Here is an 18,406-nt window from a genome sequence, read left to right as displayed (position 1 = left end):
TTGGAGCTGCTACATTCTCGAAAGGGATCGGCAGATTCCCTTCAAGTGTCCTTGACAGGGCTGGGTCTCCTGTAGTGTTTCATTATCAGAAAGGAAAAATTAACAGCTAATAGAAAGGAGGAAAGAAGCCCTGGTGGTGCAATGGTTAAGCACTCAGCCACTAAGCAAAAAGTGGTTGGTTTAAACCCACCTAGCAGCTCCACAGATAAAGACCTGACAATAGGCTTCCACAAAGATTACAGACTAGAGAAACCCTATGTGGCAGTTCTACTCTGAAACATGGGTTGTTATAAGTGGGAATTGACTGGATGACACCCAACAACAAATACAAGAAGAAAAGAAGAGATGGAGGAAGAAGGGTGGATAGGAGGAAGAAAAGAAGAGAAGAAAAGGTAAAAGGAAAGAAGAAAAGGGTGGGAAAGGAAGGGAGGGAGAGAGAAAGGGAGGGAGGAAGAAAGGAAGAAGGTAGAAGGGAAGGAAGGAAGGGGGAAGGAAGACAGGAGAGAAGGCAGGAAGAAAGAAAGGAAGGGAGAACTGCTGGGGGAGGAAAGAAGGAAGGGAGGGAGGGAGAGAAGAAGGGAGAAAGAAAGGAGGAAAGCAAGGGAGAGACAGAGAGGGGGAGGGAGGGAAGGAGGCAGGGAAGGAGGCAAGCAAGCCTCAGAAGGGCAATCCCTGGAAAGGCGAAGAGCTGAAGTCTAACCCTGGTTCTAACTCCCGAGAGCTTTATGTCTGGCACAGGCTTCCTAAGGTCTCAGCACATCAGTTTCCTGTTTGTCCAATGGGAGTCTGATTAATTCACTCATTTATTGCATTCTTAAACAGACTGGCAACAGCAATAACATCGATGACAACAATAATAGTAACACACTTATATAGAACTTGCTATGCACTCTGGTCAATTCTCAGTTCTTTGGGACCTTGACTCATTGAATCCTCAAAGCATCCCTGATTCTATCCCCTCTTACAGGTAGGGAAGCTGAGATTCAAGCACAGCCAAGTCACTGTGCAGGGCCACAGGGCTAGGAAGTGGCAGCTGGCCTAGGAACATGGGGTTTTTAACCATCAGACCACTCTGTCTCTGCTCTCTGGCCAGGCAGCACATAGGGGGCTGTTGGTGGTTGGATGGGAGAACATTCATCAAAGAGCCTAGCACGGTGCAGGGTACGCAGTTGGTGCTCAGTAAATACCAGCTCCTTGCCTGGCCTGCTGGCCCCAGTCCCCTGAGACGCAGCCTCTGGAATCCTGGACCACACCCCTCCTCCTGGGCATTCTCTTATTAATTTAACCACAGCCTCACCCCATCCCTATTAGGACGGCCGCTCCAGACAGACTTTCTGAGCCTGTGAAGGCCAGGCCCTTGGCCAACTAGTCAGGGCTCAGCACCCCATTATCTTTCTGCCGCCTTCCAACGAAAATTATAAGCACTTTGTGTCAACCCGCGTCCACCCCGGCAGCCGCACCGCAGGAAAGCGATTGAGGTCAGGGGAGGCAGACAGCCTACCCATCACGCCCGCCGTGGCCATTCCTCACGCAGTGACATGCAATCTCCTGCGGAGGGTCACCTCTGGGGAAGCGATTCCTCCAAGCCCAGAACAAGTGCCAAATTGCATCTTTGCCGAATAATCATGTGGAACACATTGCTAGTAGCTGCCTCTGTAATAAATGCTTAACCAAAGCAGCCCCTTCCTCCAGCATAACCAGGAGCGTATTTCCTGTAAATACATTAACCTATTCGTGCCGCATCACATGGCCCAGGAGCACGCATCACAAGCAGCAAAGAGCAAAGCCCAGCCAGGCTGGGGAGGACCAAGCCGTGCGGGAGGGAGTTTCATCAGGCAGGAAAAATGAGGAGGCAGCGGGGAAAGGCAACCAGAATAGACAAGAATGCCCCTGACCCCAAGCCTACCCCTCTGCAACAAATGTGCTACAGGGGGACTTTCGTTTTGCATCCTGCTTGTCACCTGCGTGCCCCACAGAATCTGTAAATTGAGGCTGGCTTTGAGAGAAGAGGCATTGGACCCAAAAACCACCCACTGTCGTCGAGTCGATTCCGTCTGGTAGAGACCCTATAGGACAGAGTAGAACTGCCCTGTAGAGCTTCCAAGGAGAGCCTGGAAGATTCGAACTGCAGACCTTTTGGTTAGCAGCAGTAGCACTTAACTACTAAGCCTCCAGGGTTTCGACCAGGCAACGGTAATTCTCCCTGACTTCCTATGAACTGAACGCGGAAAGTCTGCGATAGGGCAACTCCAAATGCCACAGGATGAGTGCCTGGGGGTACAGGATGAGGAGGAGAGGAGGAAAGAGAGAAAGAGGAGGGAGAGACAAAAATATGAATGAGGAACAGAGAAAAAAATGGAGAAGAATGATTTGAAGACTGAAAGAGAGAGCCATCCAGGATGAGAAAAAGGAACACAACAGAAAGAAAACATTTTGAAGAGAAGGGAAGAAGAGGAGAGACGGGGGGGGGGGAGGGGGGTGGGCAGGGGGGGAGGTCGATGGAGAGGGTAGGAGGCCACCCTCTGGAAGGCTGGTTTTTGTCTTGTTTCCACGAGAGGAAAAAATGTTCTTTGTTATCAAAAACCTTGAGTGACACTAGCGGCCCCCTCACCCCCACCCCACCCCCAACACAAGGCACCCAGGCCGGTGGGCACACACATGCGCACACACACACTCACACAAGGTCACACACACTCACATGCAGCCCAGAGTCCATCCCCTCCCCCTAGCCCTGAACACAATTCAGCCCTAGAACCCATAGAGCAATACATGGTCTGAGCCAAAGGAAACACAGGCCTAAACCAGACTGAGCCTGGGCATGAGGGAAGAGGGAGGAGGAAGTGGGAGGAAGAAAGGAGGAGGAGACGACCCAGAGAGGACCAGAAACAATTGGGATGGCAAAGAACCTGGGAGGCTTTTCCTGGGGCCCTGGGAGGCCCGCTATGGGGCTGCAGCCCCCCAGGCCTGGGCCGCCCCTTCACCCCTGTAGCAGGACCCATTCTTAATCAGCCATGGCCCAGGCTACCTTGAAAGATGAACAACGGCTTCCAGCAGCCAGCAAAGAGCGGCCGGTTTTTGGGCGAGAAGCAAAGCAAAGCTTGCAACTTCTCACTTCTGAAGTGGGTGGGCAGTTTCCGGCAAACCTTTTGCCTGGCTGTCTCCAGCCGCCCCAGCTAACGCCCCATAATTTGCCAAAATTAACAGATTTATGGCAGCGCGTTGGTTTGGATCCACTTTGCGTATGTACTTTGCAAGAGAAAAACATTTTCTTCTTCCCCGATTTAACTGTTTGCCCATTAATACGCTCTACATTCGCTGGTGCTTAATGACTGTTCAAATTTTCTCTGTTCATAGAGAATGTTGTTGTTGTGATTAAGGGTGCCAGGGTGCTTGCAAGTACAAACACGCCAAAGCCATAAAAAGGGCAATTAATTCTTTTAAAAAAAAAAAAAATGCGAGAGAGCCAGAGAGAATGGATGCCCTGTTTACAGAAAAGCAAGAAAGAAAACAGATCTTTCTAAGAGGAGTCCTCACTGGACAATGAAGTCTCCTGCTGAGTTAACGTCAATAAACTACTGGGGAGACTTGGAAACACAGATGTCCGCAGAAAAATGCTGCCCTGAAGATAGTAGATCATTTGACAACGGTGTGTCAACCATTTATTAGGCCTGGCTCTTGGCTGGCCACCAGAGGAAGCCACAGAGTGTCAGCGAGGTAGACGCTCCATCCTGAACTTAAATCCCAGCTCCAGATAAGTCATCCAGCCCCTCTGAGCATCAGTTTCCTCATCTGCAAAATGGGATGCTGATCACACAAGAATGGCTGTCAGAGTTCAGGGGGAAGGTGTCTATTAAGGGCTTAGCTTAATGTCTGGCATGCAGTAGGTATACAAGAACGATCCAGCTCCTTATTCATGCATTTATTCGATGCACATTTATGATGCACCTTCTGTGGGTCAGAGTCACTGGGTGGTGCAAATGGTTAACATGCTTGGCTGCTCACTGAGAGGCTGGAGACTTGAGTCCACTGAGAACTACCTCAGAAGAAAGGCCTGGCCAACTACTTCTGAAAAATCAGCCCCTCTGGAGCACAGTCCTACTCGGACACACATGGGCTCTCCATGAGTTAAACTGGCTGTATGGCAACTGGTTTCTCTGGGTCAGGCCCTGGGCAAGGTACAGCAGCAAGCAAGACAATAGGTCCCTCCTCGTACACAGCTGACCATCCAGTGGCCAGAGACAGAAGCTGATCAGCTAGCACTGTGACGTGTTCCATAGCCATCAGCGCTAGAAGAAAAATAAAGCAGAGTCAGGGGGCACAGAGTGTCACGAGTGGGCTTCTGCTTCTTCTAAAGGTGTCCTGGGATCTTTGCCCACCTCACTGGCTGCATCTTCCCATTCCCTTAACAATGCCCTCTTCTCCCTGACCCAGGACCCAGCCTGCCATCTTTTCTCTTCTCCACCTACACTCCCTCCCTAGGAGACCTCCCTGACTCAGGGCTTCCAATGTCATCTGTGTGCTGCTGGTTCCCAGCATGCATTTCCAGCCTGGGTCCGTCTGCAGAGCTCTGGCCTCACACACCCAGCTGTCTGCTCTGCATCTCCAATATGACATCTAAATGACACCCCAAACTCAACAGCATCAAAGGCAAAACCTGGGTACCCATGAATCCCCAAATCTGTTCCACCCACACAGTCTTCCCCATTTTAGCCAAGGACAGTGCCGTCCTTCCACCTGCTCAGAAAAGTGTCCCAGAGTCATCGTTGACTCTCTGCTTTCACTCATACCCCAGGTGCAGCAAATGCTGCTGGTTCCAACATCATCATTATCCAGAGTCCAACCACTTCTCACACCTCCATGGCTACCACCGAGTCCAAGCTGCCATCGTCTCTTGCCAGGACCGTGGAAGCAGCCTCCTAATGGGCCCCTGCTCTTTGCTTCTCCTCTCCCCTCCCCTGTCTAATCTACAGGCAGCCAGGGTGACGCTGGATCATATCACTCCTCCTCCCAAAACCCCCAGTGAGCCCCCAGCCCCCTCAAAGTAAAAGCCAAGGTCATCACCATTTCACCCCACCACAGCCTGGATGGCCTCAGGGCCTTTGTTCACACTGAGGCCTCGACCTGGAATACTCTTCCCCCACGTGGCCCCTCGCTCACCTTTTCCCAGTATCAGTTTTCACTTTAGGAAGGCCTTGCCTGACCACTCCATCCAAATTCCACGACTCCCTATTCCCTCTTTCTGCTTTTTCTTCAGAATACTTTGTACCTTCTGACGCTTTATATATGTTACCTGTTAATTTATTCATTCTCTCTCTCCTCCTCCCTCTCTCTGTGTCTCTCTCTGCCCTAGAAGGTTAGCTCCTTCAGCGTGGGGACCTTTGTCTGTTTTGTTCATGGGGCGGGGGACACTCAGTCAGTGTCTGTTAAATGAATGACTTCTGTGACTCAGCACTGGCTCTTTTGACCCTAGACAGATGCTAAGGACCACCTTCTGGTGACTCCCAGAGCATCTCACCTGAGCACATCTCAGATGATCCTGTCTCATCTCCCTTGAGCTGGTGGGTCCCTGGCATTTGGCCAAGATGCCTCCAGGCTGACCAGAGACAGCCAAGAAGTGTGATTAGGACAAAACTTGGCTGGAGTCCCAGCTCTGCCACATACCTGCCCTGGGAACATAGAACGATAACCTTGTACCTACCCTGAGGACCACATGATATGCAGAGGGCTCCTGAGAGCATGGGTCATCACAGACCCTCCTTGGGTGTCCCCTAGCCACCTCAGGCTTGCTGGAAGCCACCTCTGCCAGCTCTGGTGAAGGGGAGGAATGGGTGACAAAGAGAGTGTATGGATGACCCAGGGAACCTACTGCCTGGCTATACAGCCTGCCTTATGCTAAGATCTGGGCACACAAGCGGTCCCACCAGCCTTACAGCTGGCCTCTCTCACCTTATGCCTTGAGAACCAGCAACCATTCAGAGACCAGGAAAACCCACTTCAGCCTCCACTCCAGACCCCCAGAGCCACCAGCTCCTTCTCCGTCAGCTCCCTGCAGCCAAATTCCCAGCAGGATTCTTCTAAATAAATCCAGGCCTTTCCCTCCCCCTACTTCCCACCTCCAACTGCCCCCGTCCTTTGACACTGGGACCGAAGAGCTAATTGCAGCGGCTTCATCTTAAAGCAAACCACAAACACGCTCTCGCCCACGTTTTACGACTTTATAACTCACCAAATAAACCTGATTCCTATAACCATAAAACAAAGCCGAAACGAGTTGGACATGTACCAGTGAGGAGAAGCAGGAGGGGGGTGGAAATTGCCGGAGGGGGCTCTCAGCTGCGGAGTCCTGGCTCTCTGTGTGGATTTCGGCGCCGCAGTCTTGCAGAAATTTAATATTCCAATCAGCACCCAAGCAAGGCATTAGAAGCCAAGGAGTGCATGAGTGCCCCCATAGCTGGGGGAATATTACTCACCAGGTCATGGTCGGCTGGGTAAAATACAACCCTCATATATCATTATAACTGCCAGTCAACGACAGTTATAATTGAGACGGCAATAACTAGGAGAGAGTTCTTTAATTTAACATCCAATTATTACAAGTTATCACTTCTTAATAAATGTAATATAACAGACAATCAATGTTGCATGCGACGGCCCAGACTGCAATGGGATGGGAAATTTATATCCTGGGGAAAAAAATAGACTCTGTGTAGTGTGTGTGCGCGTGTGTGCATGGGTGTGTATGTGTGTGTGTGTGCGTGCGCGAGCTTCAGCTTTCTAAAGTCTGCAGCGGCTGTGATAAGTGTCGCAAGACTCCAGCTATAAATAGCTGAGCTTGCCTCAATAGCTGACATTGCCACATTTGCATATGTACAATAGCTCCAGGCCAAAGGAGAGGAAAGAATAAGAAGGAAAGAAAAGGTTTCTTCTCCCTGGTGCAGGCTCTGAGGAACAGGAGCCCACCTGGCCCAGAGGGCGTCAAGGTCCAGCACAGAGGCTGGTAAAATCGCCCTAGACCTAACTTGGCAGGGCAGTGTACTTAAAAAAAATTTTTTTTTCTTATTTTGGTATGTGATAAAAAAAAATGTGATATATATAGTGAAAAGTGAATACATCATGAGTATACACCTTGATGACTTTTTACAAAGTGGATACACCCATGGATCCAGCACCCAGGTAGATAAGTAGGCATGACCAGCAACCCAGAAGCTCTCCTCTTTCCGCTTTCCAAGCACCACTCCTTTCTGGCACCTCTGAGATAACCATTATTCCCCATTTCTACCTCCATAGACCAGTTTTACTTGTTCCTGAACTTTAGGTAAATAGAATCATAGCTTGTTCTCTTTTCTGTCTGGCTTCTTTTGCTCAATATTATGCTTGTGAAAGGCATTCATGTTTTTGCATGTAGAAGTGGTTCACTCACTTTTCTTTGTAGAGAGTATTCAACTCCATGAACATGCTACAATTGATTAATCCATTCTATGGTTGATGGATATTTGAGCAATTTTCAGTTTGGGGCTATTACAAGTAATGCTGCTAAGAACATTCTTGTGCACGTCTTTGGTGAATGTCTGTAAACATTCCAGTTGGGTATGTACTCAGGAGTGCCATAGCATAGGTCTATTTGCATATGTTCGGCTTCCGTAGATGCTGCCAAATAGTTGTGCTATTTTATGTTCTCACCAGTAACACAAAGCAGTTATGCCATTTTACATTCCTACCAGCAGTCTATGAGAGTTCTGGTTGCTCCCTGTCTTTGTCAACACTTGATATTATCAGATTTCTTAATTTTAGCCCGCCTCGTGGGTAGGTAGTGGGATCTTATTGTATTCTAACTTGCATATTCCTGATGACCAATGAGGTTGCACACTTTTTCACGTGTTTATTGGTAGTTTGTTTGTCCTCTTTGGTGAAATGGCTGTTCAAGTGTTTTGCCCATTTTTCTATTGAGTTGTCTTTTTCTTACTCGGCATACAAATCTTTGTCAGTTGTATGCATTGCAAATGTCTTCTACTCTGTGGCTTGCCTTTTCACTTCACTGTTATCTTCTGATTAAAATAAGTTTTTTATTTTAATATAGTCCAGTTTCAAATCTTTACTTTTACAGTTAGTACTTTTTCTGTGCATTACAGAATTCTGATAACCTTTAAAAAAGAGGAATATGCTTAGGGACAAGTCTTAACTTCCAGGAGAACATGTTAGTTGAGTAGTTTTTTTTTCCTTTTTTGTAGGGTACACCTATTTACCCCCCAAATTGTTTCGTATGGATTCAGTGGGTAGAGAGTAAGGTGAATTATTCACTCACTGTTCATCCATCCATCCATCCATTTACTCATTTATTGAAACTTATATGCCAGGCACTGTGCTAAGAACTAAAGTCATGGAGACAAATATGATAGTCAATCCATGATCTCAAGGAATACAAAACTTCTAGAAGAAAATTGTTAGTGACCTTGGGTTTGATAAAAATTTGTTGAATCAGACACAAAAAGCACAAAAAAGCATGAATTATAAAAGATATATATTTAGTTTTGATTTTCAAAAGACACAGTACCTGGAACTTTATAACATGATAACATGGTTCTAGCCCACTTTTACAGTTATCCATTCATTTATTTATCCATTCAAGAAATACTTTTTACACACACAGGTCATGTCAGGGATTGGGCTACGTCCTGGGGAATCACAGTGTCTTTGAGAAACTCACGCCTGGAGGAACGTGGACTAGCTGACCTGTTATTGCACATTGTGTGACAAGGGCTGTGATAGAGATAAGTTTGGGGGCTATGGGAACAATGAGGAGGACACAAGGAAGACTCTTTGAGGAGGTGTTGCTTGAAAGGGGCCTTGAATGATGAATGTCACAGAGCAGCCAAAAGTTTGGAGGCAAAAAAGAGGCGATAGATTCCAGGAACTGAAAGTTATTTTGATACCTGGTGGGGGCATCAAATGGCAGAGCAGGAGGTGAGGTTGGCCATGACCATGTTATGGAGGGATTTGAGTGCCCTGTGGACAATTTGGATCTCTTTGTGCTGGAACAGGAACTCTTGGGAAGATGGGAACATCCTCTTGAAGGATGTAGAGCTTTCGCACTGAAAATAAGAGAAGGTGGTAGAAGTGAGGACTTGGAGTTTTGCTGTTCTTAGGTGCTGTAGAGTTGGCTCTGACTCCTGGTGACTCCATGTACAACAAAATGAAACGTTGCCCTTACCAGCACCGTTCTCACAATTGTTGCTATCTTTGAGCCCATTATTGTAGTCACCATGTCATTCCAACTCATTGAGTGTCTTCCTTTTTTAACTGACCCTCTGCTTTACTAAGCATGTTGTCCTTCTCCAGGGATTGGTCCTCCTGATAATATGTCCAAAGTAAGCGAGACAAGTCCCGTGCCCTGGCGGAGGGCTGCATCCACCCGGAGGACCGGGCAGGTTTCTAATTTCCAGAAAGACAACGTTCCCAGAAGGCTGATCTGAACACAATCCCCCTTCTAACCTTGGACAGTAACTCTACATTCCACGACACATCTGGTCTTTGAGAAAATGAAGATTTATGGTGTGCCTTTTTTTTTTTTACTGTGTACCGGAACCTGGCAATGATTCTACTTACAATATCTCGTTTATTCTCCCATGACTATCCCTGCAATGGGGGTTAGTATTTTCATAATACAGAAGGGGAAACTGAGGCCCAGAGCAGTGAACAGGCTTGTCACAGAGTTTCTGCTCCGAACAATGGTGATAATGTTTGTCAGGGGCTCAGTGGGCGCTGCCCTTCAGCTGAGAGCTTCACATGCCACGTTCCACCTAACACTCACTCGCTAACCCCCTCCTTACCTCTATGGTGCTGAAGGAGAGGGCGAGGCTCAGAGGGGACATAATTAGCCAGAGGACACCTGGACATGTCAGGTTCTTCCTTCCCTCGCATGGTCTCCAGGCAGGGGATCTTTGCTGTCAGGCCAGGCACAGGAGACTACAGGCAGGTGTGGGGTCCTGGGGCTTTGGAAGGAATCTCCTCCTCCCCACCTTCCCACCCTCACCTCCTCCTGGTGCCCCTGAGGAGGCCAGCCCATGTGGGATGACAGTGACGCCCACACTCCTCAGACAGAAGGTCCCCACGTGGTTCCCACCCTGGGGTTTCTGTTCCCTGCATCTCAGGCACTGCAGCCAAACCCCCCTCCTTCTGGGGGAGGGAAGATGCTGGGGGCTGGGGGTGCAGCAGCCGAACGGGCAGACTGAGGGGCATGCTGCCAAAGGAGGTGTGATCTCCCCCGGCTCGGCGTCCTGGAGTGCGAACTTCAAACGCCCGATTCCCAACATTTGGCCATATTTTTTTTTCCTTTCCCCAAAGCAAATCCGGCTCCAACGTGAGCTCCAGCACCTGGCTGGACGCAGTTGGCTGTTGGTGGAGTGAGAGTGGCTGCTCACATGTGGGAATTAGGGAGGGAAAGCCTGCGGGGAAGAACAAAGGGGTGGAGAGTGACTGTCCCAGCCACCTACCGGCCTTGGGGTGGATCCTCTGTGCAGGGTGGGTGGGTGGATGAACAGACAGACAGATGGAAACATTATCAAACAGGCACCAGACAGGCAGACTTGAGAGGATGCAGCAGGACACACTCCTCCTTCCTCCTCCCCAGCCCTTCCCCCACCCCCTTTATTGTTGAGGGAGCACTGGTGGTGCAGTGGTTAAGCATTCGGCTGCTATCCAAAATGTTGGCAGTTCAAATCCACCAGCTGCTCCTTGGAAACCCTATAGGGCAGTTCTACTCTGTGCTATAGGGTCGCAATGTGTTGGAATCCACTTGACGGTAACGGGTTTGGGTTTTTTTTCACCTCCCAGGACACGGGGAACTCACCCTGTCTGTCTCCTCAAGGGCCTGGATCTCACCAAGCTCTATATGGCTGGTGCAGAGCACAGGGTCTGACTTGGGGTAGATGGACCCACATCAGAGTTGAGGAAGGAAGAAAGAAGGCAGGAAAGAAGGGAGAGAGGAAGGGAGAAAGGGAGGAAGGAAAGAATGAACGAAGGAAGGAAATAAGGAAGAAAGGAAAAGTGAAGGGAAGGCAGTTTGATCCGGATATAAACAGCATGACTTTCTACGCACAAGAAAAAAGAACTACTGCTACATATATGCATGAACCTCCCAGACACACTCATAAGCAAAAGAAACCAGACGCAAAAGAGAAGGAACTATACAATCCCATTTGCATGAACGTCAAAACAGAAAAAAAACTTAGCTATGTGATAGAGGTCCAAAAAATGGTCCCTCTGGTGGGGGGAATTAACTTCTCGGGGGGAGAGGAGAGAATGCCTTCTTGGGTGTTGAAAGTGTTCTAAGCCTCAGTTTGGCTGACAGATCCATGGGTGTCCACATATGGAAAAGTTCATCAAATTTTACACCGAAGACTGATGTCTAACTTTCCTTACGTGAATTTTATACTTCAATAAAATAGATAATATGACAGAAAATGGATGGATGGGTGGATGGGTGGATGGGTGGATGGGTGGACGGGTGGATGGGTGGATGGATGATTTTATGTATTTACTGAAAGTAAAAACTGTCTTGCACAAAATATATGTTTAATTACATGTTGAATGAATAAATAAATGAATCTAATAAATCTCAGCTTCTCTAGCATGTCTGAGAGCAAAGATAATCATGCAAGAGTCTCAAACATATTGAGGTTCTTTGGTCTAGTAGTTTCTCTGCTTAGATCAGCCTGGAGAAATAATCAGGAATTCAGGGAAGACTTCGGGGTACAGGTGTTCATCGTGGCTTTACTGATAATGGCAAAGGCTAGGAAACCCTCAAAGAGTAACAACTGGGAAGCCATGAAGTAGCAACATGGGGAACATTATGTAATTGTAAATATGACAGGGAAAAATGTTTTTGAGCATAGGAGAAAAAGTTTAGGATGAAAGACGAAGACAAAAATAAATCGTATATAAAGTTATGTACACAATATAAACTCGACAATTTTTTTTTTTTTACATGGAAAAAGGGGCTTTATAAAAGTATACAAAGGCACGTGGATGAATCTGGAGGACATGAGGCTGAATGAAATTAGTCGCAAAAGGACAGACACCAAGAAACTCAAGGAAAGGCTTAAACACAGAAGAAAACATTCTTTGATGGTTACGAGGGTGGGGAGGGAGGGAGAGGGAAATCCACTAACTAGATTTAAAAAAAAAAAACAAAAAACCAAGGCCATTGCCGTTGAGTTGATTCCAACTCAAAGCAACCGTAGAGGACAGCGTAGAACTGCCCCACGTGGCTTCCAAGGAGCACCTGGTAGATTCAAACTGCTGACCTTTTTGTTACCAGCCATGGCTCTGAACCACTACACAACCAGGGTTTCCACTAACTAGATTTAAAAAATATATTTTTTAAACTAGATAGTAGACAAAAATCACCTTAGGTGAAGGGAAGGAAGGACAACACAAAATACAGGGTAAGTCAGTACAACTGGTCTAAACCAAAAGCTAAGAAGTTCCATGAACAAAACCAAACACTTTGAGGGACAGAGTAGCTGGGGCTGGAGCCTGGGGACCATGGTTTCAGGGGACATCCAGATCAATTGGCATAATAAAGTTTATTAAGAAAATGTTCTGCATCCCACTTTGGTGATTGGCATCTTGGGTCTTAAAAGCTTGCATGTGGCCATCTAAGATGCATCAATTGGTCCCAACCCAGTTGGAGCAAAGGAGAATGAAGAACACCGAAGACACAAGGAAAATATTAGCCCAAGAGAAAAACCTGTCAACCTGTTGCCATGGAGTCAATTCCGAGTCACAGCGACCCTAACGGACAGAGTAGAACTGCCCCGTAGAGTTTCCAAGGAGCGCCTGGTGGATTCGAACTGCCAGCATTTTGGTTAGCAGCTGTAGCTCTTAACGATTACACCACCAGCATTTCCCAAGACACAGAAAGGGCCACGTAAACCAGAGACTCCATCAGCCTGAGACCAGAAGGACTAAATGATGCCAGGCTACCATCAATGACCACCCTGTCAGGGAACACAACAGACAGTGCCTGACAGAGCGGGAGAAAAGTGTGGAGCAGAACTCAAATCCACATAAAAAGACCAGGCTTAATGGTCTAACAGAGACTGGAGGAACTCCTGAAGCCATGGCCTCCGGACGGTCTGTTAACCTAGAACTAAAACCATTCCTGAGGCCCACTCCACAGACAAAGATTAGGCTGGACAATAAAACTTAAAATAATACTGTGAAGAGTGTACTGGTTAGTTCAAGTGGATGCACAAGACCAAATAGGCAGCTCCTGCGAGAGGCAGGATGAGAAGCAGGAAGGGACAGGAGCTAGTTGGATGGACATGGTAAACCCAGGGTGGAAAGGGGGAGTGTGTTGTCACATATTGCAACTACTGTCACATAACAATACGTGTATAAACTTTTGTATAAGAAATTTTTAAAAAAGAAAGTATACAGAGGCAGTGCTGTGGCTTTCCCTAAGGGGCAGGGTATTTTTTTTTTTTTTTTTACTGCTTTGTTACTTATTCTGCATTAACTAACCATTCTACTAAGATGATACACAGTACTTTTGTCATTGAGCAAAGAAAGACCATTCCTGCTTTGCCAACTTCAAGGTAAAAGGAAAAGGGAATTTGGTCTTAAAAAAAAAATGATGATGTCAGTGATATAACCATGACAATCAATTCCAAAACATTCTCATCTTGAAGTCGCCCCTTTTCAGTTCTCATGAACAAAAGCAGAGGCCTGTTTGTCACCTCCTTCTGAATGGACACACAACAAATGAGAAAGTGCTAGGGGATTTGGGGTTCCACGGACCGGCGTTTGAATCCTGGCTGGGCTACCTCTTAAAAATCACTTCCCCTCTCTGAGCCCTATCGCCCTCTCTCTCAGGGCAGGCAGGGGCGAGGTGTGGGAATGAAGCATTCCCAGTATGTTTACACTGCCGTGATAGCCAAGACTCTTACACGCAGAGTGGGGCAGGCTCGGAGCCCAGCAGAGACTGAGCCTCTCTTGACCAGCCAGCCTCATAGATAAGGAAACTGAGGCTCAGAGTGGCGGAGTTAATTATCTAGTATCACACAGTTGGTAAGGGGCAGGGTCTGCCCCAGAGCTCACCCCATCATGGTATCCTGCCATCCCAGTCGATAAGCAAGTATTTTATGAGATCACAAGCCTATGAACCATTTTCTTGGGGCCCTGTCTTGTCCCATGAGGCCCCCAAGGGCAGAGAGTGCCCCAATTTGTAGAACCTAAAAGGAGGCAATGCAAAAGAATACTTTTCACAGTCCGAGTTCTTCAAAGTTGAAATTGGCTGTGGGTATGTAGTAGAGATCTCCTCGTCCCTGGAGGGAAACAAGCAGAAATTAATCAATCACTGCATCTATATAGGCCTCAATCTTTCAGTAGGGATTGTCCTAGATTATCTGCATTACCCTTCCAACCTTAACATCCTATGCAAGGGTGATGCACTTACCCACGCATTTATTCAATCAATTATTGAGCATCTCCTATGAGTCTGGCATGGGGCTAAGTACGCACTGAGATACAAAGGTGAAAAATATCAAACATGGTCCCTGGCCTCACGGTGCTTACGGTCAAAGTATTGCCATACGTATTTTGGCAACATTTGCTCTCTTATAAAAAGAGCTGCCTGTGGTCCAGAGATAGTCAAGTCCCTTACCTTCATTAACTGTTCCCCCAGAAGGGGCTGGCATTTTTCTGTTATATAAAGGAGAAAACTGAGTCGCAGAGAGATGCGTGGGCGATCTGTCCAAATGCTGCATCCATGCAGCAAAATTTCTCCAGAAAAACGTTCTCCCCATTCAAGGATGCATCTATGAGGCCTACAGAAAATGCATGGTTCCCTGGAAGTCCCCCCCTTGCCCCCACTAAATAACTTTCATGCCAATTTCCCAGGTCAGGGGATGCTCTAGGAAGCCCGACTTCCTTCCCTGGACCCTGAGCCGAAGAGCTGGGCACTTTTCTCCCAGCTGAATGCATTCTCGACTAAATTAAAGTCATAGCTCATTTTAAATTAAGGGGATTTTTTTTTTAAGTAAAATATCCACAGCATTTAAATAACATTAGTAATTACATTTTATTTTATTTCGAGCTGCTTGGAAACATTTTATTTCTAATTAGGTCCATTTGTTTTTAATACTCAGTTTACTGAACAGAAGGACCTTGCTGTAATGGATGGAGAAGGAACAGGAGAGGGCCTGGCTGGGGCATCACGTGAGCCCCGGGGAAGGGGTCCAGGGCTCTTTGAAGAGGAGATCAGAAGGCTTTCCAGATCGTGGGTTGTTGTTGCTGTCGCTGTTAGGTGCCATCAAGTCTATTTCAACTCATAGCGACCCCATATGACGGAGTAGAACTGCCCATAGGATTTTCTTGGCTGTAATCTTTACGGGAGCAGAGCGCCAGGTCTTTCTCTCACAGAGCAGCTGGGTGGGTTTGAACTGCCAACCTTTCGGTTAGCAGCTGATTGCTTAACCGTTGCACCACCAGAGCTCCTTAGATCATGGATACAGCTCAGCTCTGGGCCAGTATTCCTTTCCTTTGTGTGATTAGTAATCAAAGGATCACTAGGGAAAATGTGGACCTGAACGGGTGGCGGGGCGGTGGGGGGGGGGAGGGAGAGGACCTCGAAATAATCATTACAGCAATTTATTATTTTTTTTAGCATTTATTATGTCGAAGGCACTTGTGCTAAGCATTTTACTCCCCGAAATGCCACCGCTAATGACGATAATAATCAGCTAACATTTGCTGAGTGGTTACCATATGCTGGGCACTTTGTGTGCAGGATTTTCTTTAATCCTCACGAGAAACTTTTTTAGGTAGATACAATCCTTCCTTCTCAGTTCCATAATCCAAAAAGCTCTGAACACTTTGAGGGCTTCCCAATGCATTTGGCAGCAAATCCTGACCTGACCTGATGGGGGGCTCTCCGTGGACCTCATGTATTCCACGTCGTGGGAGGCTGCAGAAACACTGAAGGGTGATCCTGGGCTGCCTCAGTCCCCTGGTCCCGCTGCAACACAGATACCACAGGTGGGTGGCTGTAAAGAGCAGGAATTTATTGTCTTATGGTTTTGGAGGCTAGAATTCCAAGTGAGGGCATCAGCTCTAGGGGAAGGACCTTCCTTGTCTGTAGCCCGGGGAGTTTCTTGGCATTCCACGGTATTCCATGGCGTTCCATGGCATTGCTTGGTGTTCCCTGGCATTCCTCAGCAGCTGTCTTCCCCCTGTGTGTATCTCTGTGTCTATTCTGCTCCTTTTTGACATCTCTCAGAAGCGATTAGGTGTAGGACCTACCCCACTCTGGTGTCCCTGGGTGGTACAAAAGTTAACATGCTCAGCAGCTAATCGAAAAGTTGGAGGTTTCGGTTCACCCAGGGGCACCTCAGAAGAAAGGCCTGGCAATCTACTTCTGAAAAACCAGCCACCAAAGCTCTATGGAGCTCAGTTCTACTCTGACACATGAGGTTGCCATGAGTTGGGGCTGACTTGACGGCAACTAGTTTTAGGGAGTCTCTGGGTGGTGCAAATGGCCAATGTGCTCAGCTGCTAACCAAAAGGAGGTTTAAGTTCACCCAGAGGTGCCTCGGAAGAAAGACCTGGTGATTGATTTTAGAAAAATCAGCCATTGAAAACACTATGGAGCACAGTTCTACCCTTACACATATGGGGTGGACTGTATCAGGTGGGATAATCCAGTATGACCTCCTTAACATAACAAAAGGCACCTCCCATCTCCAAACAAGGTCACTGTTATGGATTAAGTTGTGTCCCCTAAAAATGTAGGTCAACTTGGCTAGGCCATGATTTCCAGTATTGTGTGATTGTCCACCATTTTGTCTCTGATGTAATTTTCCTATGTGTTATAAATTCTCCCTCTATGATGTTAATGAGGTGGGAATAGAGGCAGTTACGTTAATGAGGCAGGACTCAGTCTACAAGATTAGGTTGTGTCTTAAGTCAATGTCTTTTGAGATATAAAAGAGAGAAACAAGCAGAGAGATATGGGGACCTCGTACCACGAAGAAAGCAGCGATGGGAGCAGAGCACTTCCTTTGGGCCCTGGGTTCCTGTGCTGAGAAGCTCCTCGAGACGGGAAGATTGACGACAAGGACCTTCCTCCAGAGCTGACAGAGAGAGAAAGCCTCCCCCTCCCTAGAGCTGGCACCCTGATTTCGGACTTCTAGCCTCCTAGACTCTGAGAATAAATTTCTGTTTGTTAAAGCCGTCCACTTGCGGTATTTCTGTTATAGCAGCACTAGATGACTAAGACAGACACATTCATGCACAGGGGTTAGGACTTCAACACAAGTTTTGGAGAGTTCACAATTCAATCCATGGCGTGAGCGCTGCCCCAGCTCGCTGGTGGGGTTACATCTCTGAAATCAAAACAGACACGGCCTCAAAGATTTGGATGAGGGATTGTGGTCCTGTGTTACTGTTCTACCTGCCTTACAGTGAGGAAACAGGTTGGATGGTGAAATAACTCACCTCAGAGCCACAAAGCTCAGGAGAATGGAGGCAGGATTTGAACCCATGTCCACCTGTTAAAACAAACAAACAAAAAACCCATAGGGACCCAACAGGACAGAGTAGAACTTCCCCACAGGGTTTCCAAGGCTGTGATCTTTGTGGAAGCAGACTGCCTCATCCTTCTCCAGTGGAGTGACTTGTGGGTTCCAACCACTGACCCTCAGTTAGCAGCTCAGCACATAGCCACTGCACCACCAGGGCTCCTTGTTTTCCTGTTACACTGTTCAAAAAAACCGAGTGTCAGCCCTGGTGGCCTTCGCACAGTCTCATCATGTCTTGCACTTGGTCCTGGGAAGAGGCTATGTGCCCCAAGTAGACTAGCATCCAGGACTTTGGTTTTATTGCCCCATCTCCATCTCTGTTCCGCTAACTGGTCAGAATGTTTGTCGACTGACTGAGTGACCTCATAGCCTTCACCCTGAAGGGATGGTCTCAAAGTTAATTACTGAGCTGGAGGGGACCTCAGACATTATGGAATCCTACAGTTAAAAGTTTGGGAAGGTTTTAATATGAAATACAGATGTCTGAGCCACAACCAGCTTTGTGGAATCAGAATCTCCATGGGTGTGGCCCAGGAATCTGCCTTTTCAGTATTCCCTTCCTCCCCTGCCCCATGATCTGATGATGAGAAGCTCAGATCCTGGGCTGGCATTTTGCAGTTTAATCATCTCATCCCCCTCCTCCTCTACCTGCTATATGAATCTCCTCTTGAGGCTCCCTAATAGAGAGAGGCTTGGCCTGCTTTTGTTTGCATATCTCCAGGGACAGGGAGCTCGCTCACTCTCACAGTTATTAAGCTCACATCTGAACCTTATAAAACACCCCAATGCTGATCCCTGGAGCCCTGTGGAAGGAGTAGAGGCTCCTA

Source organism: Loxodonta africana, chromosome 19 (assembly GCF_030014295.1).
Source record: "Loxodonta africana isolate mLoxAfr1 chromosome 19, mLoxAfr1.hap2, whole genome shotgun sequence".
NCBI lineage: Eukaryota > Metazoa > Chordata > Mammalia > Proboscidea > Elephantidae > Loxodonta > Loxodonta africana.
Note: the sequence above shows the minus strand (reverse complement) of the source record.